Genomic DNA, 18,058 nt, shown 5'->3' with positions numbered 1-18,058 from the left:
TCGTGCTGCTTACACCACAGTACACCATCACCAGAGAAATGGTTGAACCTTGTCACAATATGTCCGTGAGGTAATTCTAGTGACGTCTTGTTCTTAGGGCGGTTCCCCGAGACTATACTACTTCGCAGTGCCGCTCGCACCTTTCTCAGGGGCCAGTATTACCAAGCTGATTACATCTGTTTAATGATTACTTATAGCTGCGCAGATCGGAACGACGCAACGTGTAAAAAGCCTGGTGGCTCTTGTAACATGTTTTTTACGAAGTGCTTGTTTATATATCGGGCACCCAGAGGGCAGAGGTTCTAAATGATTATATTTAAACCAAAGCCAAGAAAGAAATGCTTTTTTTTTTTTTTCGATGAGTTCCCGAAGAAATCATTCTTAAGACCAGTTTTTTTTTCCTTGGGGACATTTTTTAATAGTTGCCGCTTTTTAAGAGGCCGTTTCCTCCGGAGACGTTCTATCCGGAGACGTTTTTACCTAAGCACACAAAAACGCACCACGGTTTAAACTACTGGAAGCGATTTCACTTTTCACGTAAAATAATGTTTTAATTGCACGTCTTCAAAAGTTGTATACCTTCGAAAATTCTCCTTCTCACACAAAGAATACATAGGAGAGATGCGGCAATCAATGAACATAGGGCTTAATGGCCATCGTGTGGACACCTGCAAAAAACCCCCCGAAAGCAGTTTCCCAGCATTTCAATCTAGGACCACTAGCTCGAAGCAACATAAATTATAGATTCTCCAGCCAGGCTTTAAACACGTAATTTATATTTCTATGTAAATTTCTAGTATATTTCAGGGGGTGTTTCAAGTTAACTTCACCGATGTTTTTAAACATATACTGCGTCATAGCATATTGAAATTGCCTTAGAGATGCTGGGAGCAGGCTGAATTTTTTCGGTTTCTCGTGTTATTCAATAATAAAAAAATACTCCCTAATTTTGCATCTATTAGTTTGATAAGTCTAGGGTTGACGCGAAAGTTGTAGATTGCGCAAGAAATGACTCTCGATGTCCATTTAGTGAAGCTAGGATTTATGTCACTTTCTTATTGCCCTTCGAAAAATTCCCGCGATATATGCTACTAATAGGGAAGCGATTTAAGCGCCCCTAGATGACCGACTAAGAAAGGAAATCGCTTATCTATGCAATGTTTCCCCGAACCGGGTTTGACGTCCGTCAAATGAAGTTGGAATGCTGAAAGAAAAGAAGCAGCCATCAGAAAATGTTGCTCGCAGGACACCTCATCGCGAAGAAACATTCCATTATCATGTTCTCCTGCTCGCTTCAATTTATTTCACACCATACTTGAAATAGTCGCTGGCGCACATTTCTTCACGAGCGCAAAACGACAAACACCGTTCGGTCCAGTATAGCAGAAAAAAGAGGACTTCGTTGCTTAATCAGCCGTCTGGGAGGGCTTGAATTGCAGCCCTATAACGATCTTGGTTTTGCATTTGGTGGGCTTTCTTCGAAGGCCAATAAATAATGCAACCGGAGTCGTAGCTTGAAGGCAACATTTTCGAGCTCATCTATTATATATGCTCTGACATTTTCTCCCTCAGACGATTAGAAAATTAAGAGAGTTATTTTTGACAGTAAATAATTCAAGCGAAGAAGAAAAATACTGCACATCAGCACGCCCGACTCTGAAAGCTCTCACTAGTTTTCACGAGGCTAAGGCGCACCGTATCTTTAAAAACTTTGGTTACATTATCTGAGACGCCCTTATATATTGCTGTGTTAGATAAAGGTAACCAAGGTTCCATGCAATTTGTTACAGAAATGTTTAAATGTGCTAGACAAATTTCTCTACACAAAGGATTGATCCTTTATTTTTGTAATATACCCAGTAGTTTTTCTGTGAATGAAATCACATATCACTAGAGAAGATAACGCTCTTTTTTATGTACAAAAGTTGCAAGTTTGGAGTCCTGCTGTTTGTAAACAAACATTTTATCCTGTATAATTTTTTTACTGAATAGATCTATGCAACTTGTTTTTCTTTCCTCGTCGCACTCGTTTTAGTCAAAAGTCAAAACCTTTGCTCGAGGAGCAACGAGCTGCAATAAGTCGATTTTCAATCCGACATTGTGGCGCGAAGAATGATGTTGTTCTCAGTGAAGCGTTGTCTTAATTATGAAGGCTATATTCATTATTTGAGGAAAAATTTCAGACTTTAGACCGGGAGGTGGTTTCTCAAAAACGCAAAAAAAAATCGTTCAAATTTTTAAAACACCATAAAATGGAAAACTAAATAATATTTTCGAGAAAGCAATACCTTCCATAATTATTCAATTCCCTCAGAAACGCGCTCTACACCTGAGAATCATTAGGGACTAAAAGGTGGTGCATTATATCTTTTACGATTTTAAAAAGGTCGAAAACCTGAGACCTAGTACTGAAAATGGCCAATATTGAGCGCTGCATTCTGGTGGAATCGCCGTTAAAACGATTTCTCAGCATAACGCAGGCCTTGTTGTTTCTGAATTTGTAGCTCTGTTCTTGCCTGTTCGTTCTAATGCTACTTCGATTTGGCCAAACATTTATAAACTGTCTAATAGTTGAATGTTTCTGTTTGAATTTAAAAAAAGACACCACAATTAATTTTTAGTCAAATAGCTTAAAAACAAATTAAATTTTGCATTGTATGAAATATTGTATAAAAGTAAATATAAAATAAGCGCGTGGTTCCTAGCTGAAGAGTTGCCTAGGCCTTTCTCAATGAGTAGGCATCATACATTCAAATAACTATTCGCTATATTTAGTTACATGTCATCCGCAACGACATGATGTCGCCCCTTTCTGCATTCGAATTCAAAGACTGGAAAGGCACAGGAGCCAGAGGGTTTCCGAGAGAACACTGGAGCAAAATGGTAATTAAAACAAAGAGTTTATTTAAATGTGTGAAAACTACGGTACAGGAGGCTTCCGCAAGTGGAGCACCTTGACCCTTGCTGTGCGTGATTCTGCTGATGGTCGTATATCGACTTTTGAGTACAGCCCGTTGGGATGAAGACGCCCGCACTCCTTCCGGAGATGGCAGTAAATGTCTTGGACGGCATCGAAGTCGGTCTCCGTCTCGCTTGGGATACGTGAAACCAGCCTATTCTTACGCTTTGCGAAGTCATGTCGACCGTCACAAAAGGACGAAGACTGCTTTGGACAGCGGACCTGGTCAGCATCCGTGGAATATAAGGGAGGCTGGACCTGCTGGTCTGCCTTGTGATGTGGGGGCTCGCCGGCTCCAGTCACTTTCGAATATCTTTGCAGCCCTTTTTCGACAGCGCTGAGAAGTGCGGCCTGGAAAGGAAAGCCGAAGCATTAAATAATGCAAAACATGGCCGCATTCTAACTCCACAACGCTTTAAAATGGTTGCGAGATCTTTGACGTCATAAAAGAACAAATCGCAAAACAGTTCTGGAGGCTAACAGCGCCGCGGCTCCTATCGCGCTGATTTATAACTTTTCCCTTTGCCCCGCATTTATTTTATGATAAATGCTTTCCGAGAGAATTTGACGCGTAGCCTATTCCGTCATCACGAAGACCGCTATGAAAAGGGCGCTATGACTAGCTCTATGATTTTATGCAAGTATTAGAGTCTGGTCATTAAATCGCTAATTAGTACGGCAACTGAACGTTTGACAGGTGAATATAAAATGACTGAAAAACGGTCTTGCCTCTTTTGCTGAACCGCATATCGTATCTTGTGCCGAAAGGCATTCCGTGGACTCCAGGGAGAATTCGGGTGCGCCCGGGTTGAGCGACGAACACTAAAAAAAAAAAAAGAGGACGCTTTTGATTTACCATATGATTACACATGACAGCACCTTTGACATCACCTGTTTTAGCCGATGCATTTTTATTATTCTTTAAATGCAATAAATTTTAAATAATATAGCTGTCATGTCAATACACATCCCATACACACCTGTTTTCTTTTTAGTGATCAACTGAAACAGGCTAATATGGTTTGGAATAAGAAATCAGATGAACGATGATAAAATATGCTCGAAGGGAATACGTACATTCAACAAAGTCGGACTATGACGTACACTCATTTCAATTGAAATGAAACTCTGCGTTCTATGATCACATGTGCCTAATGGTTATACAATAGCCAGCTATCTTCCGCGTACAAGCAATAAAGAGCTTTGTATGCTGGTCTAAACCTCAACAAGTTGAATTACCTCATAAATTGCTCTACCTATGCCGTGCTAACTTAAACAATTACGGGACCAGATGAGGGTAAGGTAGCACTTACAATATCTCCTGGTTTCACATCCCAAACTTGAAAGTAGGGATAGTGTTCTCCACGGAAGACGTAGCACCGCATCTCTGCGGGACACGCTGTGCACTGCAATGCACAAATAAAGACACCAGTTAGCGTGCATGCACATTTAAGAAAGCTTCCAAAATTAACTGAGCGTAAGGTCATTAGTTTAGTTACGTTCTGCAAAGAGAAGTTGAGATTTCGAAAGTAATCTACAAAAGGTACTAAAAACGAGCCGTTGTACTGACCTTTACATAGAGGCGCATTTCTGCCTATATATCACTTTCTTGACGCCCCCAGATACTACGCTCTGAGATGACCCCGAGTCAGTGATTTGTGTCCTCAAACGGAGCCTTTTTATACCTGCTGGGGCGCTTCGTTCGGTGAATCATGATTGGTTCTATGAAAGAGGGCTCATTCAAGGTTGCCTTGTCCATGTGCGCTCAGTACAACCCTGTCCCTCTTCCCTTGAATTCCAAAACTTTCAACTTTTATTGTTCTCAGACAAAGATATTCCTGGTGGGGACGGAAATGACCTACAAAAGAAATGGAAGCAGCACTTATCTTTTGGTTCTAGGAAGTCTCTTTATCTGTAACCTGTCACTTGTTATGATGAGTCAAGGTCTGTGGCATCTGACGCCGCCAATTTTGTACACTGTTTCTAGAAACTCTGAAACGTTTATATGGCTTTTCGGTAGCGTCCTGTTTCTTGAATTTATTCTGGACAACTTAGCAGCATGTGAAACTGTCTGAAGTACCGAGGACATAGCCCAGAATTGTGTTCGAGTGCGGTTTGAAGGTCACGTGACACCGCTCTTGATCCAAAGGCTGTCATGAGCAAATATATTGAAACATTGCAGTAAGGAGGAAAGATATATCCCGAAAAGAAATTGGATTGCCATAAATGTTTACGCTTTTCGCTAGACATATTTGGCAATGATATCAAAGAGTGCAAAGTGTACAATTTTGTCACCAGCACGCCTATGTATCCACCTCACTCATAGCTGAAATTATATGTATATTTTTAAAACATGTTTTATTATTAAACTTCTTACATTCGTTCCCTCTTGAATGTTCTTTCTTCTGATAATGTCCTGCTTGTCAGGTATGGCTTACTATGATTTAATATTTTCTGTTTTTATTTATCCTTTTCTCCTATTTATTATATATTTAATGCATTAGCCAATCGGGGTTCTTAACCATAGCCTGAACGCTCTTAGAAAACGCGGTTTGTGTGTTCTTTCGAGGGTACAGAAGCGGTTTTTGGGCTCTCCTGAGACAGCATATGCTGCCGTTGGCCAGGTGGTGTGGCGACAGCAGGAGCGATGGGATAACGCCGTATACATGAGTTCATTCTTTTATTAGTTTTTGACTGCCTATAAATAACTGCAATATAAGGAGCTGAATTTACTTAGACATGCTACCGGCTAGGTCACTATAGGACTTGGCTCTCGACATTTTCGGGAAGTATTTGTGTTTAAGGTGGCGGTTAAATGGTCCCAATATTTACAGTAGTTCACACTCTGCCACCAGGCTACGCCACTTATCCAAAAAGGAATAATGGAGCGCCCAGCCTTCTTGAACTGGGCTGCCTGAAGGCTGTTCTTCTGTTGCTGCGCGGCTTCCAAATATTTTTGTAGCTCCACAGGGAAGTCCAGGCAGCCAAGGAAAGAACTGTTGTCCCCATCCTGCACAGCATGGGCTGCTTCACTGAACTCCTCTCTTCACCCCACCACAATGCTACTTCGAACAATACAGGCCCGGGCAAAATGACGAGAGCCTTCCCTCTCATGTTTAGTTTATCTCACAAGATATCTGCAGCACTGCAAAAGGCAGAGGAGCCTTCAATTGTGCTCCTAAGTGCCTCTCGGCCCTTGGCACTATAATAGAGAATTGTGCTCCTACTGTCACCACCGGCAATTTTGGGAGCCAGAAATCGGATGAGCTCAAATGTCTATTTTAGTGCACGGGATCCTGATCGGACCGGGGTGCCTCTGCCTTTCACAGTGTTGCAAGAATCTTGTGAGACCAAGTATAGTTTCTCTTGTAGAGCCACAAAACCTTTTGCCCCCCCCCCCCCCCCCAAGCTTCCTTTGCCATGGCTGAGGGGAGTTGCAATGGTTATCAGTAGTCTAGGCGGCTTTGACTGCAGTATGATAGCTCGCCTATAGGGAGCCCAAGCTCAAGTTTCGCCGCGCGACGGCAGCGCCGCATCCTTGGCGTGGTGGCGAAATGTGAAACGATGGGGCTTCGCCGGAGCAGACGCTCCGCTAGCTTCCTGTGCACGCGCGGCGATCGCATTGCGCCTGGAGGTTACTTGGCGATACAAAAACGCTTCCGCTCATGCAAAACGGATGTACTAAGTAGCATTGTGTCATGGGAAGCCACTATAGTAGGCGAAGCACCAAAAGACGAGGCTCACGTGTGAAACTTTGCAGATTCCTTTGGAAGCGTGTCCGCAAGACCTGTTTTCCTACTCATGACAGCGTTCTGAGAAGTCTCTCGTTCTTTGTGGAAACGAAAAGAACCAATTTCCCCTTTCTTCGTAAACTCAGAAATGTTGACAGTTGACAAAGATGGCTTGGAGAGGAATAAAAAAAAATACAGTGGTTTGCATAAAAAGTGAAGAGGATGGAAGATTATCCTGCTCTTGGCTCCCCGCGTGTCTAGTTTTGCTGATTTTCTAGGCTCTCTCCCTGCTTTGTGAGTGCTATGAAAGCAACCAAATTAACAGATGCGACAACCGCGATCGAGACTGATGTGTGAATGTGCCCTAATGTGTCCACAGCTGTCTTTTCATTTTTAGATTGACCAAGAAAATATCTAGGAACGAGGCCTTTTTTTTTTTTTCGGGGGTAGGGGCGGCGTTGGAAAACCTGCCATGCTGGACGCTTTTACAAATTTTCGCAATTTGGCCAATAATTGAACCAATTATTATTATTATTTTTATTATTAATAACAGAGATATGTTGGAAGTGCAGTAGAAAAGTGATCCTAGCAATGGCTCGACTGACACTACTCGCACGTAGCACCCCATTCGCGTCACAGGGTTCGTGAGGGCAAACCAAATATCATAAATGAAGCACAACCGTTTAATAAGAACCTAAATAAAACAATATGTAGTACGAGCTTGGATTTCCCCAGTCTTCCGAGCCAGGGAGCCGGTTATGCGTGCAGCGCACGGAGCACGCATGCGCTTATGAGATTAATGCTAGCGTTCTTGTCTTAAAAGAAACATCTCCTTCGGACTACATTCTTATTCTTCTACTGCAAGATTTCCTTTAGCAACGGCGTAATAATAATAAAAACAAATCCGTATATAGATCGCATATGCTACAGGTCAAAACGATGGTCAACAAGCGGGCCACTTTATTTCACAGTACTGATGATACTTAAGCAGTTTTTAAACATATTATATACGACAATATAATTACATAGCGGACTTACCTCGAGAGGCACCTCCTACGTTTTTGCTAACGTGGGACGCATTCGCAATCAATATTTACTCATCCCCGTCTGTTGTCTGCTCTACAGTGCAGACGTGAATAAAAAGTTTCGCGCCTATAATTAAGTATCCTTCATGGAAGTACGCGTCCGGTTGCTCAATCAAGACGGAATGCAGGTGGCATGTCGCGGTGCGCCTGCGGGGGCGCGTCGAGGCGCGTGCTCGTGCGAGAGAAAGCGCACGGCGCACGCCATGAAGGCTGCGAGCTGAGCCGGCAGCGTCCAGTGTGTGCCCGCACGACAAAGCAGCGCGAGACGTCTGCACGTGCGCGGAAGCGAGCGAGCGAAAGGAGAAAACTTGCACGGGATGCCTAGGTGGGGCCGCCGCGTCTATCCCCAGTGTGTATTTTTCTGTCAGAGATGGCGCTCCCTGTCAGGAGCAGCAGCGCCGCTCGACGGTGCTTTGGAAGCCTATACACAAATAAAAGAGGGTGTCAACATGCTGACAGTGCAAGTTTAGTGCCAGTGAAATGGATAAGTGGATGCCAAAAAGGGGAAAGTGGTTATATCATGCGACTTATTTGTTTGTGTCTCATGCATATATTTCTGCAGGCTTCATCAATGAACCTTAGTTGAAGTCAGCGCCTGTCTTGTGTTCTTTTGATCCTCGCGCTGTCAAATCACGTGATCATGAGCTTCATAATACGGAGACGCTATCGGTTAGGGAGATAAGGTAATAGCGGAGCGCAAGTGCGCTGAGTAATAGGGTCACGAAGAGTCAGACACGACTGAACGACTCAACTGAACAGATATATATATATATATATATATATATATATATATATATATATATATATATATATATATGTGTGTGTGTGTGTGTGTGTGTGTGTGTGTGTTTAATTCAAATACAATATCATCGAGATACTCGCATTCATGCGCGTTGTGAATGCGCGAAGCGAGATGCGAACGCTTTGTCTTTGTTTAATTATCTGGAGAGAAGCTTGTAAATACACTTTCACATAGTTGAAGGTTACCTTTGAAACAAGGCACGCGTGTAGCAAAATCTGGTACTTTTCATAGTTAAGGAACACTTTCTAGCTCGATCATAACCCTCGCGTGTCATATACCCGAGGCGCACGCAAAGTCAAGAAAGACGGCTAGTATTTTTCGTTGAAACATTTCACACCAGCTGATACATAATGCTCAATATTATGCAATCAATCTCTGCAAACGGGGACAGACTGTGTTTGTGCGGAGCCTCACCCGAATTTCGTTCCTCTCACTTACCACTAATTGCAGTCCATCAATCAAGAAAGCTTAAAGACCTATGAAGATTTAAATGCAATGTCGTCTGCAGTGATCTTGTGTAATTATTCCACACACGCTATCACCGGTAATATATACTCATGACTGCCAATCCATAAAAGGTACATATATAGTTTGCTTTACCATGAAGACAAAACATGCACCGACGCACGCATGTACATCAGAGTTTGACAAAATTTTACCCGATTTCCGCTAAATGAGAAAGGTAAATTTACTGGCACGCTGCTGCAGCGGCCAATAGGAATAAATATTTTTAAAGAAGGAAGCGCTTTATTCAGTTTATTATTTCAAAACACTTCGTAAGGGGGCATTAGTCAAGTGGTGCGATTAATTGCTAAACGTGGTAACAACAATATCGAGCATATGGTATTAAATATGACATGGAGAACGCCGTTTCAGCCTCAAGCGTCCCGGAATAAAAAGAATTGCAGTGATTTTGAAACACTAAAACCTTTGAAACACTTCGCTATACTGTGGCTAAACTATAATCTATCTGAGTGTCAGGTTATTTTGACAAATAGAAAAGAACTGATTAGCAGTATTTATTCTTATTATCCTTAGCAAAAGAAAGTGAAGAAAAATAAATAGCACAGTTTAATGCCTCGTTGTAACATGTAGTCTATGAGGCACTACGCACCGAAGTGCGCCATAAAAATTCAGGAATGAAATATGTTTCTAGTGCTGGCATGAAACTGCACAACGAGAGGTGAGGGCATCTTGTATTACACCTCAGCGGAAAGGAAAGAAGCCAACAGTCGGCGAGGCCAAGGAAAGCATTGGGGATTGTATTTACGTCTTTTTTTAAATTTTTAATTCGATAATCACATAAATGAGTAATGTAATCTGCTTATGGGAAAGAGAATTAAACACAAAGTATAAGAAAAGACAACGTGCCGATGGTGGGAACCGAACCCACGACTTCCGAATATCTCGTCCGGTGCTCTTCCAACTGAGCTACATCGGCCGCTGTCCCCCCTGCTACTTTCTAGGGTAATAATGTCTTTATATGAACCTTGAGAGTGTTCACCAGCGCCACCCTCAACCATAGCGGTGGACGTGGAATGTCCTGTGTTACCGCCAACGCCTCGTAGAACGTGATCAAGAGCGAGGGCGAAAGCTGTTCTAGAACCCTCTCATGCTACCTATGGCCTCAAGACTGCCAGAACCGAGACCCCCGTAAGCTACAAGCAGATAAATGAAGGGGAAATGAGGGTGCTCGTTATATGTGATTATCGAAGTAAAAATTAAAAAAAAAGACATAAATACAATCCTCAATGCTTTCCTTGGCCTCGCCGACTGTTGGCTTCTTTCCTTCATGTATTATAACGAGCACCCTCATTTCCCCTTCATTCGCCCTCGCTCTTGATCACGTTCTACGTGACGTTGGCGAAAACACAGGACGTTCCACGTCCACCGCTATGGCTGAAGGTGGCGCTGGTGAACACTCTCAAGGTTCCTATACAGACATTAATACCCAAGAAAGTAGCAGGAGGAACAGCGGCCGATGCAGCTCAGTTGGAAGAGCACCGGACGCGATATTCGGAGGTCGTGGGTTCGGTTCCCACCATCGGTACGATGTTTTTTCTTGTAGTTTGTGTTTAATTCTCTTTCCCATAAACAGATTACATTACTCATTTATGTGATTATCGAAGTAAAAATTAAAAAAAAAAAGACGTAAATACAATCCCCAATGCTTTCCTTGGCCTTGCCGACTGTTGGCTTCTTTCCTTCAAGTATTATAACGAGCACCCTCATTTCGCCTTCATTTATCTACCTCAGCGGAAAGGTGGACACCTGAGGCGATAACCTCAATATACAGAGTAGAAGCGTATTACTAAAATTCGAAAATAAGAAAGACATTTCCAAGCAGGTAAAGCGCTTACCAACCGAAGCAAAGGTCGCAGCGAATGGAGCTGTTCTGATAACACGACAACCAATCCTCGAACGAAAGCGTGAATCTAGATCTGTAAATACTCGCCAGAATGATAATCACAGCTTAGACTAACTACATATGCCATATGAATAATATGTTAGTGTGAAGAACAGCGTTCCGTTAAGTAAGTGCTTCCAAACAGCTGAAACTACTGGTTTCGTTTATATGGCTTAAGATGGCAAAGCGACGGATCTAATGAGAGACGACCCAGTGCTGTGACCAAATAGGCGCCGCGATGAGCCAGAGAAAAGGCGGAATTACAAAGCTAATATTTTGTTGCCTACCAGGCAAACGAAAGCCTCCATAATTGCAGGACGTCTTTTCTCAGTACTTCTTAAGAAATGCACAGTTCGAGCTATTGTTAAAACACACTAGGCGTGTAATGTTCTTCAGACGGCAACCGTTCTGTAAATATGGAGTCTGAGCATAAACCTGTGCGCACGAACAACTGCTGTGAAGCTTAAAACAAACACGAAAATAGTACACAGCATAGCGGGTAAAACCTGTATTTCGAATTATGAAAAGAACATGCTTTAGAGTTCTTTATATATCTAAGTAGAAGCAGGACAAAAAACAAAAAAATAACAAGTGAACCATACCCCCCACTTTTCACATTATCTGAAGAAAAGGGTGCAAGGGGGAACCAAAGTACCTTCTTATCACTTCCCACTTTGCTTCCACTTCCAAAATTTTTCTTGGAATAATGGTCATGGCTGGTGTGGTTCACTTGATCTGTTATTATTGTGCTTCTTTGTCCTTTTCTCCTGGTTCCCCCTTTTTCCTGGTTTAGAGAACCTTTGGCTTGCAACAGCATTCCTTATCATGAGCTTTGGGAATGCCTGCCCCTTTTCCAGAAAGAAGAAGCAAAAAAAGATGGCTACACAATATGAAAGAGGCACTTAATAGAGGGAATGGGGGAGCTTCAGTTCCATAGTCCAGCCAGCGTTTCCACAAGTGGGCTTGCTTTTGTCTGGCAGCCCGGTTATCACTGGCAAGGATTTAAATACAGGTTGTTTGTTCCGAAGAAGAAATGCTTGGAAAAGGGGACGGAGGAAGAAGTGAAAAAATGTTTACTGGTATATAATTATCAGTCTGGAACGGGTAAGCTCATGACCCGTGAAAGAAAATAATAGCGCCAGTATCTGGAAAAATGCAGTGGAGCTGAGTAATGTCACCACCTAAGCAAGTTGGATACAAACACACATTTCTTGAATAGGGGGTAGACAGGCATTCCAATGCTCCCTCCTAAAAAATACATCTGCAGAGAAACAGTTCTCAAAAGTTTGGGCAAGGAGGCAACAGAGCAACAGAATAATAACGGGTCTGTGAACACCACCTGCCATGACATGAAAACAAAAATGTTCCAGGAACAATCAAAGTAGGAAGTGATAACGAGGAAATGTCTGAAAAAATAAGCCCAACATATCCTTTTGCGACGAAGGACGAAGTTATCGCGGGGTTTGAATAAATTCTCACAATTAACACTACAAGGGATTGTTTTCCCGACTAGTCTTCTGTCATCAACAGTACATCGGAGGGACCGGACAAAAAATGAATTTAAGCTTAATGGCCATCGGGCAGACGCAGGCAAAAACCTCCCGCAAGCAGTTTCCCGGCGTTTCAATCAGAAAGATTATAGGTTCAATGAAATTAACTTATATATTCTCTATTCGGGCTTTAAATCTACAAGGGATAGAAAATATAGAGGCATATATGGTCTACAATTTTAGAACACATGTAAACTGGCAGGAATAAATATCTCGAAAGGATGACAGGTGATTCTAACATTCCTTTCGAGATATTTATTCCTGTCAGTTACATGTGCTCTAAAATTGTAGATCTGATATGCCTCTATATTTTCTATCCCTTGTAGATTTAAAGCCCGAATGGAGAATATATAATTTAATTTCATTGAACCTATAGTCTTTCTGATTGAAACGCCGGGAAACTGCTTGCGGGAGGTTTTTGCCTGCGTCTGCCCGATGGCCATTAAGCTTAAGTTCATCGATTGTCCTGTCCCTCCGATGTACTGTTTATGGCAGAAGGAGCATTCTAGAAGGATGGTAGCGTTTGAAGTTGCGCAAATAAAGACTGCATCTATGTCAAAAGTGAAATCGCTTGCTGTACTTTTAACAGTGGTGTCTTTTTAAGCATGACGGCACGTCCTTCATTTTGGTCGAGAGCAAGAATGTGGTAGTGTTGGATGCGTATTGTCGAAAGGGTGAGGTAAGAATAATAAGCCTGGGATGGAGCGCATTTGCAAACACTCGCAGATTATGACTAGCAGCTTAGCAGTATCGCTCGAAAAGAAAATATAGAACAGTTGTACCTTACATGTACTCACCTATGGCCAGAAACGTGTATGCTAATGAAAAGGGGTTATGATTAAGCTGAGTAAATACAGAGGGGCTATGCAACAAAATAATTGGTAGGTCAGCGATACGAGATATGAAGCGTGCAGAGTGGGCCAGAGAAATAACCAGATTTAATTAAACTCTATTGGCAATCAAGAAGAAGAGACAGCCTCGGCAAGCATGTAGTGCGAAGTGGCGATAACCGATATCGAATAGGGTAATAAATTGGATTCCAAGTAGGAAAACATAGTAGGGGCCGCAGAAAGTTCGAGGAGTCACAACGCCTACGGAAGGAAAAAACACGTCGAGAAACAAAAAAAAATCAAATTAGTTTCAAGCTAAAATCATAAAATTTATTGCTAGGTAAAATAAACAGACGTTCCACCAGGGACGAAGGACGAGGTCAAAAAGCATTAGAAACTATGAAAAGGGGGAAATCAGCTGGAGAGGATCAGATAACTACAGATTTGCTAAAGGACGGGGGGGATATCGTGCTAGAGAAACTGGTCACCCTGTATACGCAGTGCCTGGTGTCATCGACGGTACCGGAACCATGGAAGAATGCAAACATTATCCTCATTCATAAGAAAGGTAACTCTAAGGACCTTAAAAATTACAGACCAATCTGCTTACTGTCTGATACGTATAAGGTTTTTACTAAGGTAATCGCTAATAGAATCAGGGCAACATTAGGCTGCAATCAAGCAAACGATCAAGCAGGTTTTCGGAAACGGTACTCTACTATCGATAATATCCATACCATCAATCAGGTGATAGAAAAATGCTCGGAATATAATCAACCTTTATACATAACATTCATTGATTACGAAAAAGCATTTGACTCATTTGAAACATCGGCGGTGATGCAGGTATTGCGAAACCAGGGGTTAGACGAGCCATACGTGAAAGTGCTGGAAGATATATATAGTGGCTGCACCGCAACCATAGTTCTGCATAAAGAAAGTAACAAAATTGCCATAAAGAAAGGTGTTAGGCAAGGATGCACAATCTCCCCAGTACTATTCAAAGCTTGTTTAGAGGAGGTATTCAGAGACTTGGAATGGGAGCAGTTAGGGATAAGGGTAGATGGAGAATACCTCAGTAATTTGCGATTTGCTGATGACATTGCCTTGCTAAGCAACTCGGGGGATGAACTGCAAGTAATGATTGATGACCTAGACAGGAAAAGTAGAAAGGTAGGCTTGAAAATCAATATGCAGAAGACTAAGGTAATATTCAACAGCCTCGGGAAGGAACAGCAGTTTACAATAGGTAGCGAAGTACTGGAAGTAGTAGGCGATTATGTCTACTTAGGACAGGTAGTAACCGCAGATCCGGACCATGAAAAGGAAATAACAAGAAGAATAAGATTGGGATGGAGCGCATTTGGCAAGTACTCGCAGATTATGACTAGCAGCTTACCGGTATCGCTCAAGAGGAAAGTATACGATAGTTGCATCTTACCTGTACTCACCTATGGGGCTGAAACGTGGAGGCTAACCAAGAAAGTTCTACTTAAGTTGAAGACAACCCAGAGGGCTATGGAACGAAATATGGTAGGGGTAACATTAAGAGATAGGAAGCGGGCAGAGTGGGTCAGAGAAATAACTCGTTACCGACATTCTAGTGGAAATTAAGAAGAAGAAATGGGCATTGGCAGGACATGTAGTGCGAAGAGAGAATAACCGATGGTCGCTTAGTGTAACAAACTGGATTCCAAGAAAAGGAAAGCGTAGCAGGGGGCGGCAGAAAGTTAGGTGGACGGATGAGGTTGATGATGATGAAGATGATGAAAACAAATGCGTGATGTAAATTGTGTCCTCTTGCTAATTCGTCGTATGAAAGCTCACATGCGGCTGTGTTTCACACTATTTTAGGCCAACCATCTTTTTTCGATGCAATTCATCCCTGGCCATTGTGAAATATTGACGTTACCAAACATTTGACTTCGGCCACCTAGGGCCATTTTTTCCTACTTCGCAAAAACAGACTTTTTGTCCGGGGACAATTTTTCTTGCTTCGCAATAAGAGACTTTTTTTTCTGGGGGCATTTTTTTCCGTGGACATTTCCTCAGGGAACATTTTTTCCGGAGACGTTTTTACAGGAACCCTATTAGAACGTATTATTCGACAGAACTTGTCTTTATGTCAAGCGCATTTATAACAAGAACAACACCGAGGCAAAATTTGAAATGACATCGGACATTTGAGAACATAGTGCTGTACTTTCTGGTGGTTGAATACCGGCATAGGTTCCTGCCTCTTGAAACTTTTTCGTTGTCGCAAAATGCTTCGTTTTCTCAATGAAAGACGCCGCTGAGCACTGGACGGGTGGAATTCTTCGAAATATAAGGAATTAAACAGCACACTTTGACTCACCTTTTGTGTAGCGACCTCCCTGAAAGTTGGGGGCTCATGGGAAGGTGGCCGCAAATTTCTGTTTGCACTCCTTTTCCCGGAACGTGATGAGCATTCCTCAATTGTTTACTATTGCACCTCTATCTTATACCCTCTTTACACGGCCGGCTTATTCTTGGTTACGCTTAACCGAGGTTACCGAACTTACCCACGGTTAATCGCCAATCGCGGTGCTTACACAGCTCGCCGCCGTTCTCGGTTACGGCCGCCATTACCCATAAAGTACAACCGAAGCGACGCGGTGATCCGCAGAACGAAGCAGCATTTACAAATATTTTATTTATAATGTAGTTTCCGGAGTGCCGTCCGGCAAGGCGTCAACAAAGCGGTGAAGGCCCGCACGATGGCAGCACCTCATTGACCATCGTAAACGCCGCCGCGTTGGCCCCTCCTCCCGCAGACTGTTCGCGAACAACACGGCGGTTCGCTAGCGCCGACGTCAGAAACAAAGCGTGCTAAAATTATTGGCATCTGGAATACTGAGCCGAATATCAGAATTAAATCACTCCTGATCACTGACCAGCGGAAAATTGCTGGCAAGACCGATAACCGCGATACTATCAAGTTTCTGTTCAAGACAGCTGCAGCGCGTACATTGCGGCTCACCGTTCTGCTTATACTAGCTCTGCGATTAATGTATCGCCAAAGTTTATCGTATCGTTATTTTACGGCGGCAGAATAGGATTCACAACGAAGGTGTTTCATGAGTACACCATTTCGACAGCGTTGGTCAGTTCCAAAGCGCCGATCGCCGCGGCTTCGAAGAGAAATAATTTAGGCCTATCGACGACTAGGGGGTTACGCACCCCGCCGTAGTTCGCCGCGCTCGCTCCCTTCACCGCCGCGGTAAGTGTAACGTACCTCAGCCTGCTCGCAGCATCCCGCACTGCAAGCGTTGCGAACTTGTGCACTTTCATTATAAAGCTAAGACCGCGCATTTTTTGACGTTCCGCGCTCAGCACCAAGCCGCACAAACGATACTGCAAACACAGGACGGGGTTTCAGTACGCAGACGCTTGGCTGTAGGCCGTAACCGAAGACGCCGGGCGGCACAGTAGACACCGGATATTCAATACGGGCAAACGAGTACACTGCTGAAGCAGACACGCTCGTACGTTTCGCGCACTCGAGTGCCGACGAGCAGCTTCCGTCAACAGACGCCGCCATAACCTCGGTTAACGACTCAAACCGAGGTCGCCGAACTCGGTTTGCGATAAGGTTAGGGGTGTAACTATAGTTTGGTCTGCCGTGTAAACGGGCTAACCACGGTTTCGCGTAACCGCAGTTACGCTAACCGTGGTTAACTCCGCCCGTGTAAAGAGGGTATTACTGTTGATGGGGTCAACTCTTGTTTACTAGATGTCCTTTCTGGCATTCCCCAGGGTTTGGTTTTAGGGCCTACGCTGTTTAATCTATATATTAATGATCTGGCCGAAGCACTGGAACCAACAGTTTCGATTAGATTATTTGCCGATGACTGTATAATTTTAAAAGATATTAAATCCGTTCCTGATCAAATAACTCTAAACGAAAATGTGCAATTTTTTGGAACGATGGTGCAATGAATAGGCGATGGCCATTAACTTTGAGAAAACTGTTGTACTTAGCATCACAAATGAAATTAATAAACTTGATATTTCAGTATAACACAAACAGAAACCTAGTCAGGCAGGTAAATGAATATAAATACTTAGGCGTAACGATTACTTCCAGACTAAAATGGACAAGGCACATTGACAGTATATGCTCTACAGCACGTAAAAAGCTGGGTTTTTTAAAACATCCCATGGGTGAGTGTCCAAGCCCATTAAAACTTAAGGCATACAAAGCATATATCAGACCCGCACATGAATATGCCTGTGTGGCATGGGACCCTTATACATCGAATGACACCTAAAAACTTGAGAATATTCAACGCTCAGCAGCCCGTTTTATTTTTAATCGATACAGACGCCGTGACTCACCTTCATCTATGATTCTTCTTGCCGGCCTTGATTCACTTAATGAAAGGAGAAAGAAAGCCCGTCTAGCCTTCCTTCATTATATCTTTCCACACTTGGCATTAAACCTGACACCTACCTGAAAAAAGATTTCTCCAGACCCTCTCGCCATAAGCACTCTCTTGCCTTGTCACCTATATTTGCCAGAACTAATATGTACAAATTCTCGTTTTTTCCACGAACAATCGCAGACTGGAAGGCACTACCGATTGACTCGCCGTTTTTATCGCCTCCCAATTGAAGAGTCATGTGTTCTACTGTGAATTGCGTTCCTTGTGTTATCAGTTCATCGCTGTGTA

At 43.0% G+C, this 18,058-nt stretch overlaps 1 non-coding gene and 1 pseudogene across 1 annotated transcript; one reads left to right on the top strand and one right to left on the bottom strand.

Annotated features, from left to right (window-relative positions):
- The window catches only part of LOC146170883 (uncharacterized), a 574,420-nt pseudogene that overhangs the window by 121,056 nt on the left and 435,306 nt on the right, over positions 1 to 18,058 (top strand).
- Positions 9,946 to 10,018, bottom strand: TRNAS-AGA (transfer RNA serine (anticodon AGA)). Its single transcript has one exon. It is a non-coding gene; the product is annotated as a tRNA-Ser (tRNA).

Source organism: Amblyomma maculatum, unplaced genomic scaffold (genome assembly GCF_055883805.1).
Source record: "Amblyomma maculatum isolate TAMU_Amacu unplaced genomic scaffold, ASM5588380v1 scaffold_29, whole genome shotgun sequence".
Taxonomy (NCBI): domain Eukaryota; kingdom Metazoa; phylum Arthropoda; class Arachnida; order Ixodida; family Ixodidae; genus Amblyomma; species Amblyomma maculatum.
Note: the sequence above shows the minus strand (reverse complement) of the source record. Positions and strands in the feature narration are given on the sequence as shown.